Raw genomic sequence first — 20,496 nt, forward strand, 5'->3', positions numbered from 1 at the left:
GACACCAGGAAAAACTTCCTAACTGTTAGAGCCTTACGACAATGGAATCAATTATCTAGGGAGGTAGTGGGCTCTCCGACACTGGAGGCATTCAAGAGGCAGCTGGACAGCCATCTGTCAGGAATGCTTTGATTTGGATTCCTGCATTGAGCAGGGGTTGGACTTGATGGCCTTATAGGCCCCTTCCAACTCTACTATTCTATGATTCTACTATGGTAATGACAATGATCTCCTGAGCTCGGCTTTGATGCAGCATTCGGTTTGTCACTTTTAGATTCCACCTCAAAAACAAACTTGTCCATATTACAAGTTTAAGCAAGGTCAGAAAGAAAATACTTTAGAATGTGTTTGGTAATTTTACGTTGAGTGTTCCTCCTTCTAGTTTTGTTCCTGACCTTTATATTTTCCTTCCTGTTTGACGATAAAGGGAAAACTCTTTAACTGGCTTCTATATAAAACACTAGCTAAGCAATTTTGGAAAGCAATTTGATTTTTTTTAATGGTTGCTGGGTTTATTTTTCTTCCCAGAAACCATGAAAATGTCTCATGCTGAGCTGCACACGTTGGGAAAATCAGAAATTAAGCCTGAGTTACAGCCTAGATGGCCAGCTAGTCAGTTAACTGTAGCATGCAGACCAATGTTTCTATTCCTCTAGGCTATTTTCATCCTTTGTCAAGAAGTACTCAAGAAAAAGAAGAAATAGCCACTATGATTGTGAGTATAGTGAGTGCTTTAAATGAGTAAAGGGTAACTTAGGGAATATATTTTTTTCAGATAACTTTAAGTTATCTCTTTATTTCATCCTCTAACAATAAGCATATAATCCTGTTCTGCTCACCCTCATAACTGCAGAATAAATGAACTCTTACTTCTTACCGCAGACAAACAACATACGTCTTTATTGATGGCTGGGCAGACAACACAACTGCATCTGAAACTGAAACTGAAAAGCAGAGCAAAGGAAAGTCCAAGGGGTGGAATCTAATTCTGGCCCATAAGACCATACCGTAATAACTTAGTTAACAAACTAGATGCATTCCTGGACATTACTTCTTTAACAGAAAGGTTGATACCAGAGGTAGGGATAACATGGAAAGAACAGAGATAGGTTCCTACACCTGCTCATAGATGATGGGGACAGCTTCAACAGGGGCTTTAAAGGTTGTCTACCCAGCACCCACCCCTCCCCCTCCTTCCCCCTCCCCTCCTTCTACTCTGGATAATATTGGATCCTTCCTTCCCCAGAAAGCAAGAGATCTCTTTAATGCAAAGCAAAGATACAAGCTGGTCAGTTTCACCTTTAAAAAAGCCTTTATTAAAAGGAGCTTTGTTCCTGGAGGATTCGTTAACTGGGGTATTACTGTACTATTCAACACTTCAAGCATCATGTTACTATACAAGCTGCTTTTCCCCAGAATCACTTAATTACAGTGTGACTGTGATCATGAAAAATCCACTGGCAGTCAGGGAAAGTCTTGAATGAGCAGACCTTTGGGGGCTCTTTTAGATTAGGCTTTTGTGCACTTGCTCTGCCTCATTCACTGGATTTTTCAGAGGGTGCTATTATTAAATTGCTGTTCCTAAAACAAACTGTCATTCTTTAAATGGAGGCTGTCATTGTCTGTCATGTCACAAATTAAAAGGACAATTTGCCCCCAAAAATCTGGTGTGTGTGTGTGTGTGTGTGTGAAGCACACCTCAAGGGGCATGTGGTGCACACATTTGCCTCACCCTAGCTACAGGACTGTGTAAAACATAGAAAAACAGACACGAAAAGGTTTTTGTTCTCTGGCCCTTGTCCCAAGTATGAAATTAAGCACACTAATTGGATATTTTACTTTTACTGAAGTGAGTTCACCAATACCTTTACTGTGTATAATATCCCATATGATATTAAGTTTTTGTGATTTGTTCTTTGTGGTGAAGAAAACGTAATTAGTGCAGTTGGTGAGCTGAGAGTTAATATTTGAAAGAAGGGCCAGGAGTGTGGTCTACTCTCTTCATCACATGAGAAACTCTTCACATGAGTAACACATGAAGAAAGGCTATTTTCATAAATTAAAGGTCAGCAGTTTGGTTCTATCATGGTTCAAATTTAGATTTATTTTCATTTATAAACGTATTTTTATATTACCCCTTCCCAAAACATCAGGATGATTAACAACATAAAAACATGGGGGGGAGGATTAAACAGCTGCATAGGCCTGTCGGCAGAAAACATCTTCAAGAGATGCCTGAAAGTCAAAAGCAAGGATGCTTTGTATATCAATACAAGAACCTTGAACCTGCCCTGGTAGCATATGGGCAGCTACTGGAGATGTGTTAGCAGAGGTATCACATCCCATCGACTGTCTGCTCCCATCAGCTATCTAGCCACTGCATTCTACACCAACTGGAGCTTCCAGACCACGTCTGTCCCCTATCTGTTATGTACATCCCACCCATCTCCCCTTGTCTAACAACATCTGCAAGGCTCCCTTGTGTCTAGCAAATTGAAATGCTTCCCTCCAGTATCACCATCTCATTCATACATTGGCAGCCCAGAGCTCTGCCCATTTAACAAGTGGCATTTCTGAAAACTCTATTTTGGAGGAGGGGAGCAGATTTATCCTCCTCCCAAGTATTTGGTTTCCAGAATTCCTCAAGTATCGTGGTGTCATAACCACTGTGATATGCCAGTCTACATAGCTGATTCGTTGATAAAGGTCTGCCATAATAAAACTAGCAGCTTTGAGACCAGAGTCCCATTATAAGCAAGTACAAAACAGTCCTCATGAGCTACTGAAATGTGGTTCCGTCTTACTTGAAACAAGTAGGTTTGTGCTAATGTAACCCCTATGGGTTATATTGGTTTGGTCCAGCGGGTGGAGAAACCTTATGGAAGGATTGTATTAAGGAGTTGAGTACAAACCGTGAGGAAGCTGAAGAGAAAAGGAGCTGTTAATGCCAGGGAGTAAGGACTAGGCCCTTGTCACCTTGAATTAGTTTGCAATTTGGAAATTTCCGAATTTTCTCTACTGGACTTTCTGCAAGCAACTTCTTCATTTATGTCTTGCTGAATGCATTGGACTTTGTAGATTATTATGTTAAGAAGATATATGATATATTCTGTTGGCATACATGGTGTTATGTTCCTTTCAGTTATTGTTTAAATATATATATATATATATAAAACAAACATTGTAATTGTGTTTGCAGTATTCGTTTCAACGAGCCCCATAGGACCCAAGAAAGAGATACACTAACAACAGCACTATCTTTACTGTTGCTGACATTCTTCCACTTTATGTCCTCTAAAGATCTCTCTTATGACTGCTAGTATTCTGTGATACAATCTGTTTTGGGGACGTTTTTATGCGTGCGTGTGCCTTGCTTCAAAGAATGCATAGTCTGGGATGGAGATGGGAGAGAGAGAAAGCCCGTGAGTAAGAGTATCCATTATGTTTTAAGGCCAAGACACAAAAGAGCTTTCCATTCCAAGATGTTTCTAAAGGAAAAAGAGGTTAAGTTATTACCAGAATACTTGCCCTCATGGAGAAATCATCTAGCTAAAGGAAAGGGCAACTTACTGAACTTGTATTCACAACTAAACAACCACACAGCAGGGTTCGGGAAGAACAGGGCGCCTGTGGCGACTTTGTGGTCTTCAGCCAGGATAATAACACCAACAGTGTGAGGCCTTCTAATAAAGAGCAGAGAGGGCTGTGGGGAAAAATAAAACGAGAAGTTGAAAATACAAAGAAATGAAACACCTTGTTTCAGAGCTCCAGGATAAAGATTTCCATTTGCAGTGGGTTTGACCTTATGAGAATGCTCTTACTGGCCTGAGAGCAAAAGAGTAATACTTGTTTGAGCAGCCAAGCCATGAACAATGTTTATAACAGGGGGAAAATCCTATATATTCTCATGCTGGTGCCTTGATACTAGCAAATATAATCTATTTTGATTACCTTTATATAGCTACTGATGCTTCATGTAGAATCAGAGCCACTAAAGTGGGCTCATGATCATGGCTTCCCTTAAGGCAGAGGTGTGCTTTTTTATTTTTAATGATGAGGACCCCCATCCCCTAAGGGGTAATCTGTTGGTGGGCCGCATGCTAGCTGTGGAAAGGACTGGAGTCAAAAGTGGGCAGGGTCAGAACCAACAGTGGTTGGGGCTATACCTTTTTCTGCTCTCTTCTCTACCAATCTTTTCTACCTGTTTTTCTTTCCATAGTGCCCATCTCCTGGGAATCCTGGGAAGAATCCTAGGAGCTGTAGTTTAGCAATGGTGACTGAAGTTTCTCCATTGAAGCCCATTCACATTAGCAACTAGGGTTGCTTTGTTAGATAACACAATATTTAGAAAGAGGTTACACTGGGTTAATCTAGTTGTGTAGACTTGGTACATCTCCACATGGCTTTATTACTTTCAGGTATGAGATGCATTGTTTCCATTTCTTTGCAGAGGAGGAGAATCAATGTGTACCCAGCTACAATTCTTTGGGTTTCCTGGGAAATGGGATTGACTGCTAAAGCACTCTGAGAATTGTAGCTCTGTGGGCAGAATACAGGTCTCCTAACAACCAGGGCCGGATTATCCATTAGGCTTAGTAGGCTGGAGCCTAGGGGCCCGGAGCTCTTGGGGGCCCGTGCATAAGCTAAAAAAAATTATTGCGGGACAAGAGCTTCTGAACCGCCCGCCATCCCCCCACTTCACTTACTTTTTCTCCGCTGTTTTTTGCAGTTTGCCATCAATCAAGAGGGCGGCTGAGGTTTCCCTAAGGGGCTGAAGCCTCTGCCGCCATCTTGGTTGATGGCACGCATGCGTGCTACACGCGTGCATTGCTGCCATCAACCAAGAAGGCGGCAGAGGCTTCAGCCCCTTAGGGAAACCTCGGCCGCCCTCTTGATTGATGGCAAACCTGCATGAAAAAAAGCGGAAAGGTAGGGAGAAAGGGACCCCAAACACCAATCAGCCTAGGGGCCCTTCTCAGCTTAATCTGGCCCTGCTAACTATCAGCACCCTTCACCAACTGCAGTTCCCAGGATTCTTAGTGGGAAACTGTGACTGTTTAAAGGGTTATCACAGTGCTTTAAATAGATAGTACAGATGGGGCTTCACTGGGTGACCTTGGGCCAGTCACACACTCTCAGTCCAAGCTACCTCACAGGATATAATGTGAGGATATAATTGGGGCTGGGGGAAAGAACCAAGTGCATGACCTTGTGCTGCCTGGAGGAAGGGCAGGATAGAAATGTAATAAGATTAAAAAGTTAAATATTATTCATCTGTTAGTCTGACAGAAAACATGATGGCTGGCTTTGGCCTCTCTGATGCTGTCAGTTGATGGTCTCCATGCCAGCAATGATTTGGTTTAATATATTTATACTGCTTAATATACTAAAAGTCTTTAAGTGGTTTAGATAAAATATAGGAAAAATCTCTAAGTAGTTTACATAAAAACAAAAATACACACAACATTCAATAAGATTTCCTTAAAAACTAGATTTAAAAAAACTAAATTAAAAGCAAAACTGTGTATCACAAATAAAACTAAGCAGTGTACAGAACATATACAAGAATTTTTAAAAAGAGTCAAGAGTCCAGGGAAGCTTGGGTAAACATATATGTTGTTAAGAAGCATTTAACAGTCATTACTGCTTTTGCCTGACAAATTACTCAAGGGAGGGCATTCCAAAGGGTGGGTGCTATCACCGAGAAGGCTCCTTCTGTGTTCTTATTTATTTTTATTTATTTATTATTTGATTTATATCCCGTCCTTCCTCCCAGCAGGAGCCCACTTACTAAGCGACAATTTGCTGGTTATGGAATGACCAGCCAATTTTTTTTCAGGAGTGCTCACACCTTCAAGGCAACAGGGACCATCCCATCATGCAACAAAGCATTCACTATGCCCTGGATCCAGTCAGCCCTCCACAGCTTGCATGAACCAATCAGGATGGGTACAGATGAAGAGAGCAAGTAGAAGGCTGCTCAGCTTCTTGTCTTGTTTATATCCCTAGGCACCAACAACTAAAACTGATCCCACAAAATCAGACAAAATCATCCCTCATTGGGGATGTTGGAGAATTTTGTCAAAAATTGAAATGGGAGTGGAAATTTGTGCAATTTGCATGTTCAGCCAACATCAGGAATAGAAATTACACAAGCAAATGCAAGCTGTAATTCCCTATCATTGTTTTGTTTTTAGCCTGCAAACATCTTATATATAATTATGTTATTTTCTGCATTGCTTTTGATGTTTCCCTTCCATTGAACTGCATTGAAATTAATTATGTAATTACTATTCTGCCACAGCGGATAGTCAGATGAATAATGTAGTTTTAGTGACGGTCGAATTGTAGAGGAACAGAAACAGTGCTGATTGTGACATAGCTAGAATGGAATGAAAATCACTGCCTCTTTATATCCCTAGACCTCAGTAAGCATTATATCAATGGTGACACTCAGGTCTATATGGAGGTGGGCGATTTCATCCTCAAAGTGTCTTAGATTATCTCTAAGGCAATGGAAATAATGGCAATTGGAAGGAGATTGTTTGGCTAGTAAGGGAGGGTAACATATTAACAACTAATTGAGGAACCCTGCAATCCTAAGCATGCTCAAGGAGAAATAAGTACTCCTGGGTTAAAAAAAAAACTGTTTGGGATCAGTGTGTCGGGGGGGGAATTAAATCCATCTCTTTGTGTCACAGAGCTTACAGAGAATATCCATCCCAAAATCTTCAATATTTTATCCATGTAAGTAAGTTCTGTTAACTTTTGTGATGTGCAATATTGAAAAATGTACCCATATCAGTCAGTTGAAATAATATTGTATTCGTCTGGATGAGTAAAGGATGAAAGAGAATTTGAAGGAGTGTATCACACTGGGAATGCTAGAGAAATGATGCTTTGGGGCATTTGGGAATGAAGAAGGAAAGAATAAAATCTGCAGAGCAAGGGAGGCACCTTCCTGAAATCATTTCAAAGAGACAATGAGTGCAAGCCCTAAGGCAGAAAATGCTTTTCTTTGTCAGATTCTTTTTTTCGCTTTCCCTAGTCTTAATTCTGAGTTTGTAGTAAAAAGAGTAGAGTTAGCAACTTTTAGTCCAAACTACTATGAGACGTAGTGCCGTGCTGATTCCTGCCCTCCAATTTCTTGAAAGTTTTCTCCCCTAAGAAAAAGGCTTCCATTCCTCTGTCTCAATGGCTGCTAGCCATGATGGCTATGCTCTGCCTCCATGATCAGAATCAGCATGCTTCTGGATACCAATTGCTGGAAATCACAGGAAGGGAGAGTGCTCTTGCACTGAGTTCTTTCTTGTGGGCTTCCCCTAGGTTGGTTACTGTGAGAACAGGATGCTGGACTAGGTTGGCCACTGGCCTGATCCAGCAGGCTCTTCTTAGATTCTTATGCCTCATTCACAGGGCACTTCAGCATCTCTTTAGAATTTTGGTGGGTGCAGGACTGAGGATACCTTATTATGGTGAGATGACCAAGGATAGCCTGCGTGTTTTCTTTACATCAAATGTTTCTTTAGCACTCTGCAGCCTCCCTGGCTGCTTGTGCTTCCTGATCTCATTGAATGTGTTGATTGATCCAACAACAATTACAAATAGTTAGGGATGGGGTTGACTGCCTAGTTCCAATCTGCTTTTATTCCGATAGTCCATCGTTCAATCCCGATCCACCTTTTTTTTTGTTCCCACTTGCTTTTGCACTTGCCAATTCGATCCGTTGTGTGTTTTGTTTTGGTTTTGGTGGCAAAAAAAATTCATAATTTTTAACATAAATGCTTATGTAAATCCATGGAAGTTAATGGATAATAGCGATTGTAATTAAGATGATAATTACTTAAAATTGGGGGAGATTTGGGGGGGAAGCCATGCCGATTATAGCCGTGGCCCACCCTGAGAAATCAGTGTTGGTCCGAACAGACAGCGGACTGTTGGATGCAGTCAAAATCCAGTACTAAGTGTGATTTAGCAGATATTTTCCCCCACCTCTACAAAAAATTGAACAAACAAAATGCTCTATAAACTACTAATAGGCAAGCATTTTAGCCCCAGTGTCAATAACAATGCTTAAAAATGTGAACATTTAAAATGACATAGGGACTGTTACAGTTTTATTTTATTTATTTTATTTTATTGTTAAATTTGTTAGTCGCCCATCTGGCTGGTTGTCCAGCCACTCTGGGCGACGTACAAGATAAAACATAAACAGTTAAAATTTTAAAAAACAGTAAAACTAATCCGTCCCAAAAGCCTGCCTAAAAAACCAGGTCTTCAGAGTCCGGCGGAAGCTCATTATAGACGGGGCATGGCGTAGATCATTTGGGAGAAAATTCCATAGGGTGGGGGCTATTATTGAGAAGACCCTCTCTCAAGTCCTCACCAGTCTAGCTGTTTTGACTGGTGGGATCCAGAGAAGGTCTTCTGAGGCTGATCTTGTTGAGCGGCATCCCTGTCGATGCTGGAGGTGCTCCTTCAGATAAGCTGGGCCACAACCGTATAGGATTTTAAAGGTTAAGACCAACACCTTGAATTGGGCTCGGTACACAACCGGTAACCAATGCAACTCCTTCAGCACAGGAGTGATGTGATCTCTATGGTGGCTGCCTGCAATCAGACGTGCTGCTGCATTCTGTACCAGCTGTAACTTCCGAACCGTTTTCAAGGGTAACCCCACATAGAGCGCATTACAGTAGTCTAGGCGAGTGGTGATCAGGGCATACACCACCGGTGGGAGCAGATGATTGGGAAGGTAGGGGCGTAGCCTCCGTATCAAATGAAGTTGATACAGAGCTGCCCGGCTCACAGCCGAAACTTGAGCCTCCATGGATGACCCCCAGGCTACGGACCTGGTCTTTCAGGGGCAGTCGTACCCCGTTAAGCACCAGGTCTATATCTCCCAGCCTTCCCTTGTCTCCCACAAACAGCACTTCGGTTTTGTCAGGATTCAGCTTCAGCTTATTCCTTCCCATCCAGCCACTCACCGACTCCAGACACTTAGACAAGGTTTCCACAGCCAACCTTGGTGAAGCTTTAAATGAGAGATAGAGCTGCGTGTCATCCGCATACTGATGACACTACAGCCCAAATCTCCTGATGATTGCTCCCAGCGGCTTTATATAGATGTTAAAAAGCATTGGAGAAAGGATAGAACCCTGTGGCACCCCACAAGTGAGGGGCCAGGGATCTGAAACCTCCTCCTCCAGTGCTACTCTTTGGTATCTCCCAGAGAGGAAGGAATGGAACCACTGCAATACAGTGCCCCCAATACCTAACCTCTGCAGGCGGTCCAAGAGGATAGCGTGGTCAACGGTATCAAAAGCCGCTGAGAGATCGAGGAGGACAAGGAAGGTGCATTCGCCTCTATCCCATGCCCTTCTCATATCATCTACCAAGGCGACCAAGGCTGTTTCAGTCCCATGTCCTGGTCTGAAGCCCGACTGAAATAGATCCAGATAATCCGCTTCTTCCAAGTGTGCTTGCAGCTGTTTAGCCTTGCCTAAGAATGGCACATTTGAGACTGGGCGAAAGTTGTTCAAATCTTGAGGGTTCAAGGAAGGCTTTTTTAAGATTGGTTTTATTGTCGCCTCCTTGAGCGCTGATGGCATTACTCCCTCTTCAAGCGATGCATTTACCATCAGCTTGATCCTCTCTCCCAGTCTATCTTTGCAGCTCATAATGAGCCACGAAGGGCAAGGGTCAAGTAGGCAGGTGGTCGGCTTTAGAGTTGAAAGCACCTTGTCTACTTCATCAGAAGGAAGAAGCTGGAACCAATCCCACGCCACCGACGCAACACTGATCACCTCTGGCTCACTCCCTGTATCCACAGTGTATGGAATATCGCTTTTAATACGATCGATTTTATCCGCAAAGTGTTTAGCAAACTCGTCACAGGAGACCTTATCATGTTCCATCGCTTCCGGAGCAACTGGACCAACCAGGCTCCGGACCACTTGGAATAGTCTCCTGGGACAGCACTCTGCAGATGCAATAGAGGCAGCATAAAAATCCTTTTTTGTTGCCTTTATTGCCACATGATAGGCTGCAGCAGCAGCTCTAACCAGTGTTCGATCGTCCTCAGAGCGAGACTTTCACCACCGACGCTCTAGCCGTCTCACCTCCCGCCTCAGAGTTCATAACCGTGGGGTAAACCACGGTGCCGTCTGAGTTCTATTCAGGGGGAGAGGGCGTTTTGGAGCCACTCGGTTTAGTGCCCCGGTGATCGCTGCATTCCAGCCCTCCACCAGGGCTTCAGCCGAGTGGCTGTGTGCTTGCTCCAAAGTATCCCCAAGCGCATTCAGGAATCCATCAGGATCCATCAGACGCCTGGGGCGGACCATCTTAATGGGTCCTTCAACCCCACAGAGGGTTTGCGGCAATGAAAGGTCCATCCTCACCAGGTAGTGATCTGACCATGACAAGGGGATGATGGATGTATCCCCAATTTTCAGACCACTCCCCTCTTCTCCCGTGACAAACACAAGGTCGAGTGCATGACCGGCTACATGGGTGGCACCCATTGAAATAAGGTGCAACTCCCAGGAAGCCATGGTTTCCAAGAAGTCCCAAGGTGCTCCAATGAGACTGGCCTCCGAATGCACGTTGAAGTCCCCCAGTACCAAAAGGTTTGGGGACTGCACCCGTACATCCGAGACCACCCCCAGCACCTCGGCTAGAGTTTCAAAAGAACTCCATCAGCTTGACCAGGAAATCATTCCAAAATGGGATGCAGCAGCCTGCCCTTCACACCCTTCTAGAAATTATAATAATACAAAAGCATGTGTACTATAGACTCCATAGCATCAGACCCACATAGACACAGTCTCTGATGGTGAGATGTGCCTTGGAAGCATACTTCCATCATCACAGAGGGTATGGCTGCTGCTGGGGTGAGACTGTGCTGGGACCATCAAGGGGAATACTTTTCCACCTGCTTTGCCCCCCACCCCTGCTCTTAGTGACATTTTTCTGGGGACTGCCCTTTACCAGGAAGATTAATGCTTTTGGTTTGCTGCTCCTGTTTTTTTAGAGATGTTAGGACTTTGTTAGTTTGATTTTTTTTTTTTGTAAATTGTATTGTTTTTATTTGCATTTTGTATTTGTATTTTTATTTGTGTGTAAGCCGCCTTGGGGGCCTATTTGGCCGAAAGGTGGCCTAGAAATAAAACGTAACATAACATAACATAACATGGCATTAACCTTAGCCAGGAAAAAATGCTCTCCTACACTTTGGCACAGTTTGCTGAAATAAAGGGCACATTCTTTGCTAGGGAAAACATTTAGTCCTAGAGCTATAGGGGAGCAGGAGTGATTTGACAGGGCTATCATACTCTGTCTGTCAATATCCAGAATTCTCTGCTTGACCAAAAATTTAGCGTGCAAGCTGTTAAGCCTTTACAGCTCTGCAATAGAAAGGCCAAGTGAGGAGATATTTTGACAGAGGTTTTTTTCCATAGAGAGATATATGAGTCCTTCAGTGTCAGATGGACATATGAAGCTTTCCTGAATAGCAATCAGATCCAATATCATAGAGCATGGCTCAAGCCAGGCTTGTTAGTGTGCATAGGCTCACGTCCAGATTGAGAACCAAGCCAGCTACACATTTTGGGGCACCTAGACCAGATCACAGAAATGAAGACTGAACCCTTTCAGTGGAGGGATGCAGATCTGTGACCCACACTGCAACTCCATAGAGGAGTTGTGAAATTAGTTTAGCCTTTAAAATCTCCACTGTCACAGGAACAAATCTACCACCCTTAGTGAAAAAGAAATGTAAAATTGGTTTTGAGCAATATTTGGCTCTTGCAATTACAGTCTTTCTGTGTGCTACCCATTTACTAGATCTATGAAAATGGATACCCAGGCACTTGTAAGAATCTGTTCAATTACATGTCCATCTATTTTCCAGCTAAATCTGGTTCATTTCTTAGAAAAGTCAAGACTTTAGACAATAGTCTCCAAAGCCAGCCATTGCTCTCTTTAGGCCTAATATGGTCTGGGACAATAATGCCATATCATCTGCATACAGGAGACTAGGAATCTTTACCAAGGCCAGCTTAGGCAGATGGGAGTCTATTAGGCACAATGCCTGTGATAAGTAAGCAAGATAAATATTGAATAACAAAGGGGCTAGCACAAAACCTTGTTTAATCCCCCTGAAGGAATGAATAGCATTCGTGAGATGGCCATCACAGCCACATCTAATTTGAGCTGTTGTGTTATGGAACGCCTCTTCCGATACGAACCTACCCGTACACTACGCTCAACATCTAAGGCCCTCCTCCGGGTGCCTACTCGGAGGGAAGCTCGGAGGGTGGCAACAAGGGAGAGGGCCTTCTCAGTGGTAGCCCCCAAATTATGGAATGATTTTCTTGATGAGGTGCTCCTGCCGCCATCGCTGTTATCTTTTTGGTGCCAGGTCAAGACTTTCCTCTTCTCCCAGGCATTTTAGCATGTGTTTTTAAATTGTTTTAAATTTTTAAAATTGTGTTTTAAATTGTTTCTAGAAGACGTGTTTTAAATTTGTGTATTTGTTTTTAATGTTTTTAGTTACTGCAAACCGCCCAGAGAGCTTTGGCTATGGGGCGGCGTATAAATAAATAAATAAATAAATAAATATCTTATTCAATACAGCAATCAAGGCTCAATAGATAGAACTTTAATTTCCTCCATACAAATAGAGTCAAATACTGACTTGAGACCAATAAAAGCCACAAAAAAAATTCCTGCCAGCAAGTTGGTATATTTTCCGGCAATATGGGAGAGGGTCAAACAATGATCAAGTGTAGAAGAACCTTCCTTGAAGCCAATCTGTTCTGCACCAATGATATTAGAAGATTTGATGCAATCTTTTGACATTTTTGCAAGATAAGAAGCATACATTTTCCCAGTAATAGAGAGGAGACTTACGGGGCAATAATTATTAGGGTCATATCTTACAGCCTTTTTATAGATGAGAATATACTCCATGGGAATATACTCCATGGGAGGAGTAACCTCATGACATCTTCTCTTGGGTTTTAGCTGAAGTGGGGGAAGCCAGGAAGACAAACTACCAAGCAACTGATATCTCTGATTTTGTTTTTAAGGGATGTCCTTCCTTTTATCTTTTTAAAAAATCTCAATACATCATTTATTTATTTATTTAAAAAAAATTATATTCCTCTCGAATGTAAAGACTTCTATGCGGTTTACATGGGGGGGGGGGGAGAAGATTACTGAGCACTGAAAAGTGTTCAGTGAACAGTTTCCCAGAACGTATTAGGCAGTCTCCCCAACTTCTTATACTTACAAGAAAGTCCAGCCCAGGCTGCCACTGGATTTTCAGGAATACAGACAACCAGAGAGATGGTTCATAAAATGAAAGAAAGGACATCCTCAAAGTCCTTCAGTCACTTTGAAAGTAAGGTGAACACAACAAAAACCCTGCATTATACCCATGGAAATGTAACTGAAATGTGATCATTTCTGTATGCAGTTGGAGGGTTAGGCAGCACCACCTGCTATGGGAAGATTTGGTCCAGGGACCTCAAGTTGCTAACAATCTCATAATTTATTCTTAATATTGACATGAAGCATTCACTGTCAAAGGAAGGGTCAGTATTATGGCTTTTACCTCTTGAATGAACCTCACACACAATACACCCTAAACAATGTTTGGCCAGCAATGGCAGAACACTTCTCCCATTTTCATCCTCATTTCCTACAGTAGGTTGCAGCCTCCATTCTGCAGTTGCAGCATCATTTCGCTGCATCCCTCAGTACATATGGAAGGATCATTTGGGCTTTTATGAGTGAAATGCACTTTCAGAAATTAGCTTCTGTAAGCTTCAAGTAGATGAATGGACCCTGTTTGCATTTGTTTCTAGGGACAGATACTCAGTAAAAGCCAATGAAGATCATGAAATGACAAAAAAAAATCTATAAAAGCTCCCTGGAGGTTCACCATATTACTAAAGTCTTGCAAAAGTCGCATTTTACTTGATGATCAGATACCTTTCTCCCAAAGGACGTCTGTCTTACACTGATGCTTGCCATCATTGATGCATAAAAACCCACAGTTAGTTTAGCAAACACTGTGTTATTCTGTGGCTAAATCTGAAATTGTAGCTAAGGCTGAATAGGAATGCTCTATGAAAACAAGGGTCAATTCATGAGAATTTTTGCCTGTCTTCCATATCTTTGCCTAAGGATCAAACAAGACCAACATTAAATTTGTTGTTTGGCTGAGATCACATAAACAGACACTTTTCCTTGGGTGGGGTATCTGTGGCTGTCACAGCAACCACAGTGGCAGTGGCACTGTTGCAAACTGCCAGCCTCATGGGAATCAAGGTGGTCATGAGGCGACCAGAGGTGAGGCAATCAAGTGTGTTTGCACCTTAGATTTATATAACAGCATTATGATATTGGCAGTTTTCTTTACAATCCCGTTCCTAATGATCCCTAACATGGCACTCACCTTTTTCACAGCTGCCACATACTGGGTTAACAACTTCATCATGCTATCCACTATGACACCCAGGTCATGTTCCTGATCAGGCATCCATATACATGAAGTTCAAAATTTTGCCCTGTTGTGAATCACTTTACACTTGCTTATGTTGTATCACATTTGCCATTTTAATGCCCATTTGTCCAGTTTGGAGAGAACCTTTTGGAGCTCCTTGCAATCCCTTTTTGCTTTAACATCCCTGAATATTTGGTATCCTCTTGGCTCAGGGATTACCCCTAACTCCCAGTAATTTATGAACAAAAAAAGTAGAACTCCCAACACTTATCCTTGGTGGACTGTACTTCCTATGCCCCTCCATGGGGTGAACTGTCCATTTATTCCTACCCTTTACTGAATGTATGGAGTTTCCTTATACTGAGTCAGACCATTAGTCCACCTAACTCATTGTCTACTATGACTGGCAGTGGCTCCTGAAGGCCTCTGGCAAAGGTAATGTCCATCAGCTGCTAGATGACCATTTAATCAAAGATGCCAGAATTTGAAGCTAGGAGCTTCTGAATGGAAAACATGTGCTCTAACATGGAGCAATGGTTCTTTCCTATGTAGTTCAAGGGCTCCATCTTTCCTTCTGTTTCAGGCACCTCCACTGTAGTCCACAGCACACACTCCTCCCATCAAGAAATGACAGGTTTCCCGGAGGCCTCTGCCATAATCAGGTATGATGATTGCTCCCAGCCAATGGATCATGATATTGTGGATAGGGGATTGCTCTGGCCCTTGAATGGTTTGGTTGGAAAAGCCTGCCTCTTCCCCTCTCTTCAGACTGAAGAATTTGGCTGATGCTGCTCTAGAGCAAAGCAAGCGTTTTAAAATTCTTCTTAAATTTTTTTAATATGTATATATATATTACACACACACACATCCATCTTTCTTTAATTGAACTGAAAAACAGCAGAATATTAATTAACAAAGTTCACTGCAGAACCATAAACAGGTTGTGATTTACAGTGGTTGCTTTAAAACATGCAATCACTCTTCATTATAATAAAAGCAAAGGAGGGGATAAAAAGTTACATTAACAAAGAATTAATGGGCATTAGTAGTCAAGCAGAGCCCACTTTAATATTTTATATCATATGCAAAGTTTACAGGATCCATGTGACCAGAGAATAAATAAAAGTAATTGGCTCACGTACCTCCAAGGCATATGATTTCGTAGCAAACTTGTTTGTCTTATATACTTAGTTTATTTAGACTTTAAAATCAGAGTTCTTTAATGCTTCTGCTCCCCAGAACATTTGAAGATGAAAACATTGTATAGCAACCAGGAAGGTTACCACTAACATTCATTAAAGTGGAACTTATTTTATTTATTATTATTAAAATTATTTACATTTGATCTTTAATTATATAAATCCTACTAAGGTGGCTTATAAGTAATATTCAACTGCATATTTAAAAAATACGATAAAATATTAACACATCAAAACACATCAGGATTCTTCCCACATGATGGTTTATGACAGATCACTCAGCGGTTGTGGATGGTAAGGAGAAGGTTCAGGTGGGGCAGGCCCTAAGGTAATCTTTACCTGCCTGTCTCCCCTGGGATCCTTCCCATGGAGCAGTTGATGGTGGATTGCTTTTGTTAATGCAAGAAGCATGGAAGATGCTGGCACTACTAAATCTCAGTAGAAACATCCAACTTGGATGAAGACGGAGATGAGGAAGAAGATCAACTCAATTAGTTCAATGGGTGGTCCCTGCACTCTTCCTGAAGCTAGCTGCATAAGGAGTAAGTACACCAATAGGGAAATCTGATGTGGGTTGGCATACAACTTGGGGATGAAGTTATTCCACCCAAAGTGGGCTGGAATTATAAGTAATGTGGCATACTTGCTTTCCTGAGGACAGGGGGAACTGCCCCAGCCTAGTTTGAAATAAGTAAGGAATATCTGAGTGCTTCCAGTATCCTCAAGCTCAAATAGGGTTGACCTTGCTTGGGCTGAGCTCCTTTCACTAATTCATGAATCTATGTAATTGTTTGTTTGTTTGTTTGTTTGTTTGTTTGTTTGTTTGTTTGTTTGTTTGTTTGTTTGTTTGTTTGTTTGTTTGTTTGGGTGGGTGGGTGGGTGGGTGGGTGCATGGCTCCATTCTCCAATCTCTGATTGGCTTTCTTACTGGTGTGCCCAGGGCAAGAGATGTTCCAGTTACCACATCGTGGCTGGCACTCTCCTTCTGGGATGCACTGTGACTTTGTTGTGGTCACTCTCATATGACAACTCTCCTGCCATCCTGCTAATGCTGGCCTGTGACTCTCAACCCTCCACCATTTCATCTCCCCATCCCACATACATGCACACACATACATCTGTTGGAATTGTGACTTAGGAGAGTTCTGGGATTGCATCAGGCTGCCATAAACCTATTTCTGCCAGTACCATGTTTACATTCAGCCAAGCTAATTATGCTGCAGTGGACAGCAACATCCCGGATCCCAACAGGCAGATTTGCCAAAATCCATATGCCTTTCGTCAGGTCCACTGCACCCCTATCCAGAAATTACTCTATATTTCTTCTATGAGTACAGCAATGAAAATTCTGCATTCTTCTTAAAATAAAATCACTCTTTGACATTAATCCAAAGAAAAGTAGGTCAGTCCCATTGAAATCAATGGGGAATCAACTAGATTGATTTAAGTCAATTGTAGCTAACTTGTTGTATTGAGGAGACTTAAGTAGTTCTAGGCTGGTTCTTTCTATTTTAGTCCATTTTCAATTTTACAGAAATCTCAGTTCTGTAACAACTAAAGGAAAGAAAACCAACTAGAGTGCAAGGAAAACAGCTTCATATCATCATCTTCCCAGTACCAAAAAGAAATGGTGAGTTGAAACCTACGGTTCTTTGCATCAAGACCCTAACTATAATTTTTGTCAAATTTAGTTGAGGGTTGCTTGGTCAGGACAAAGACATAAAATGATATTTCAGTGGTTTTCATGGATATGTTGACCTATGGCCACCTTTGTCACTTTGTCACTTTAAGAATGCCCCGTTGTTACACATGCACATCAGAACCCCTATTCATGTCCTCCCCACATGAGGCTTGAATGTATCCCAAGAGGGGAACCTTTTACAGGAGTCTTAAAAATCAGTATGTTGCTCTAAATGTATATACCTTATCCTTAATACCTCAATAAGACACACACAGAAATATATGCACAAAGATTGGTTTATTATAAGGAAAAGAAAGAAAATAGCATCAAATTTACAGTTGGACTGGACAACATTCTAGCTAATACAATCGCACACTAGACCTACAAGTATAGAGATGTCTTGGATACACTGAGATGTCTTGGATACACTCAAACCCAAGATAATGAGCACACAGACTGACACCAGAGGGAAAAAAAGAAAAAGGGATAGTTGGAGAATATACCTTTCCTGAAGAGATTAGGGTGCAAAATTGGGATAAAATAATCACATGTTTTCTGAAAATTAGGCTCTCCCACCATTCTTAATATCATGAAATAACTAAGCACATCACCTTTTCCTTGCCCAGTGTCCTGTGCTGTGTGCTCCTAGAGTGCAATGTGTTGTCAGGAGGCTCATTGGAGCCATGTGTTGATTTGACCCTGGCAAAACCTCCAGTTTAAATGTGTTTTGGGGTCTCATTGGAATTGGGGAGGGGAATGTGTACACGAAAAATAAGTATCAAAGGATTCCTTTGAAATGTAGGTTTGGGGGTTTGGTTTACCTGATAGATCTAGAGATAAGCTCACTGACTCCAGTGTAGTATGTGATGTAAATTCCTGGTTTTTTTGGGGGGGGGGACTAAACTTGTGAAATCCGGAAGGCATTATAAATTCTACCAGAATGGCACCATTTGTTCTGCTTGAGGGGATTATCTCTTAGCACTGTGAAGTTCAAAATTCTTAAATTATCAGTTTAGTCAGGGAGTCTGTTCTGACCCTTCCAAGTCACAAACAAGCCCAAAGTTCATCAAAGTGGTTGTTTCCCAGAATGCCTTACTCCATTAATATGAACCAAAGAATAGGGAACCCCCAAAATATGTGTGTCTCCCTTACACAGTATCACTTGTTCTCCATTCTGTCTTACCAGAGACACAAAGTGAGAAATGCCTCCCGTCTGGCAGGGAGATGGAAAAATATGCAGCTTCGCTTACCTGCACGAAGCTCTGGGGAGTGGGAGCACAATTGCGGCCGAGGGTGAAGCCGCAGTAGCCATTTTGAAGAAGGGAATGTCGCGCATCGCATTGGGATGACGCGCAACGTTCCGCACGGGGGGCGGAGCTAAGGGGCTATTTAAGCCCACTCAGCCCCATCCGACTTCCTCTTGGCTTGCGACGACAGGAGAGGACGGATCGACGAGGGACAGTTTTAGTTTGTTGCGGCGGCCATTTTCTTCGGCCGCGTGGCCAGTGCCATTTTGGAGGTGCCGAGTGCGGTCTGTTGGGGCCTCAGTAGGCCTGATTCAGCTAGAGGAGATAGCGGGAAGGCGGGATTGGGCCCGGATTGCAGCCACTTAGGCTGTGCAAGGGCTTTTGGAGCCCGTCTTTCTCCCACAGCCACACAGCACGCGAGTGCCGAGGCCTTAGAAGCTCTTCTTCACAGGCCTAGTGGTAGAGCTGGCACAACAGGCCTTAGAAGCTTTGAGTGCTGCCAGCTCTGGCCCTGAGGCAGGCAGCCTGGCCTAACCAGCGCAGCCTGACACGGTGCCTGCCTGCCCCCCCTCATTATAGTCACACAAGCACTCCAGCAAGCCAAGTTTGTCAGGAAGACCGCTTGCTAACACTAAATTGTTTAATAATAACATATTTCTAAAGGGATTGTTAATTCCCCTGCAGTGGGTTGAGTCATTCTATTGAGGCATATCATGCCCCCCAAGAAAGGTATAGGGGGTCCCAAAGGGAAGGGGAAGGCCAGCAGGCTTCCACCCAAGCGCCCCCCCCAGTGGCAATGTCTTCGGAAGAAGATGAGGCGCAGCCTTGGGCAGCCATTCTAGCACGGCTAGACGTGCTAGAGAAGCAGAGAGCTGGTCCACCAGGGCAGGGTCACATTCAGGCAGAAGGGGGAGAGTTACCCTCAATAGAAGGGACGGCTGCAGGTACTGCAGCCATGTCCAGACCCAGAAGGGCCAAGGCACGGGGTAGGCACACATATGGTCAGCAAGCGAATAACGGTGCTAATTTGTTGCATTAATCCTAGCCAGATTGGATGCGCTAGAGGCAGGACCCAGTTCGGCTCCAGCAGCAGTTGGGGGGCTAGAGGCTTCTCCCCCCCAACTGGCATCATCTGAACCAGCTACAGCAGCACAAGTCCCCACTGACTCACAGTCCCGGGCCGAGGATGGCGGAGATACAGAGGTTCCCAGGCCAAGAAGTGGGACAGGTGAGTCACCTGCACCCACAATTGCAGATGCACCTACACCTATGCAATCAATGGGGTGGCCGGGGTGGAGCTGGCTGCCTTGGGGGCTGTGGGCCTCAGTACAGGGCGGACAATCCTCCTCTCCGGTCCATGCTCCATCACAAGGCAGACAGGGAATTCCTACTACCCGGGGAGACAGACCACCTCCTCTACAAATGGCTTGCCAACAAGTTTGGCAGCATGCTGGAGGGGATTCAGTCTCTCAGGCTGCCCCCCCCTGACATGGCAATGACACATCCTGCTAATTCCACAGTGGAGCCACAGACCACTGCTGTGGAGGCTGCAGCTGCTTCAGACCCCTTTAGTTCAGTTGCTGCAGGGGCCATTCCTTTTGGGGAGGCATCTGTCTCCTTGGGATTTCACCTCCTTCCTGCAACTAAGGAAAGGATTTGGCGTGGGGAGTACGTGGATTTGTTCACACTTCTTTACAGGGAACAGCCCAAGAAAGATAAGGATAGGGATGGAGATATGGAGCCAGAGAGGCCTAAACGTAAAAGGGTTGAACGGACTTGGCATAATTGGTTGCCGGCCTATATGATTTACGCAGGGGTAGTCATGGAAAAACAGCCATTGCGGGGGCCCCTGTTGAT

Source organism: Rhineura floridana, chromosome 2, assembly GCF_030035675.1.
Source record: "Rhineura floridana isolate rRhiFlo1 chromosome 2, rRhiFlo1.hap2, whole genome shotgun sequence".
Classification (NCBI taxonomy): Eukaryota; Metazoa; Chordata; class Lepidosauria; order Squamata; family Rhineuridae; genus Rhineura; species Rhineura floridana.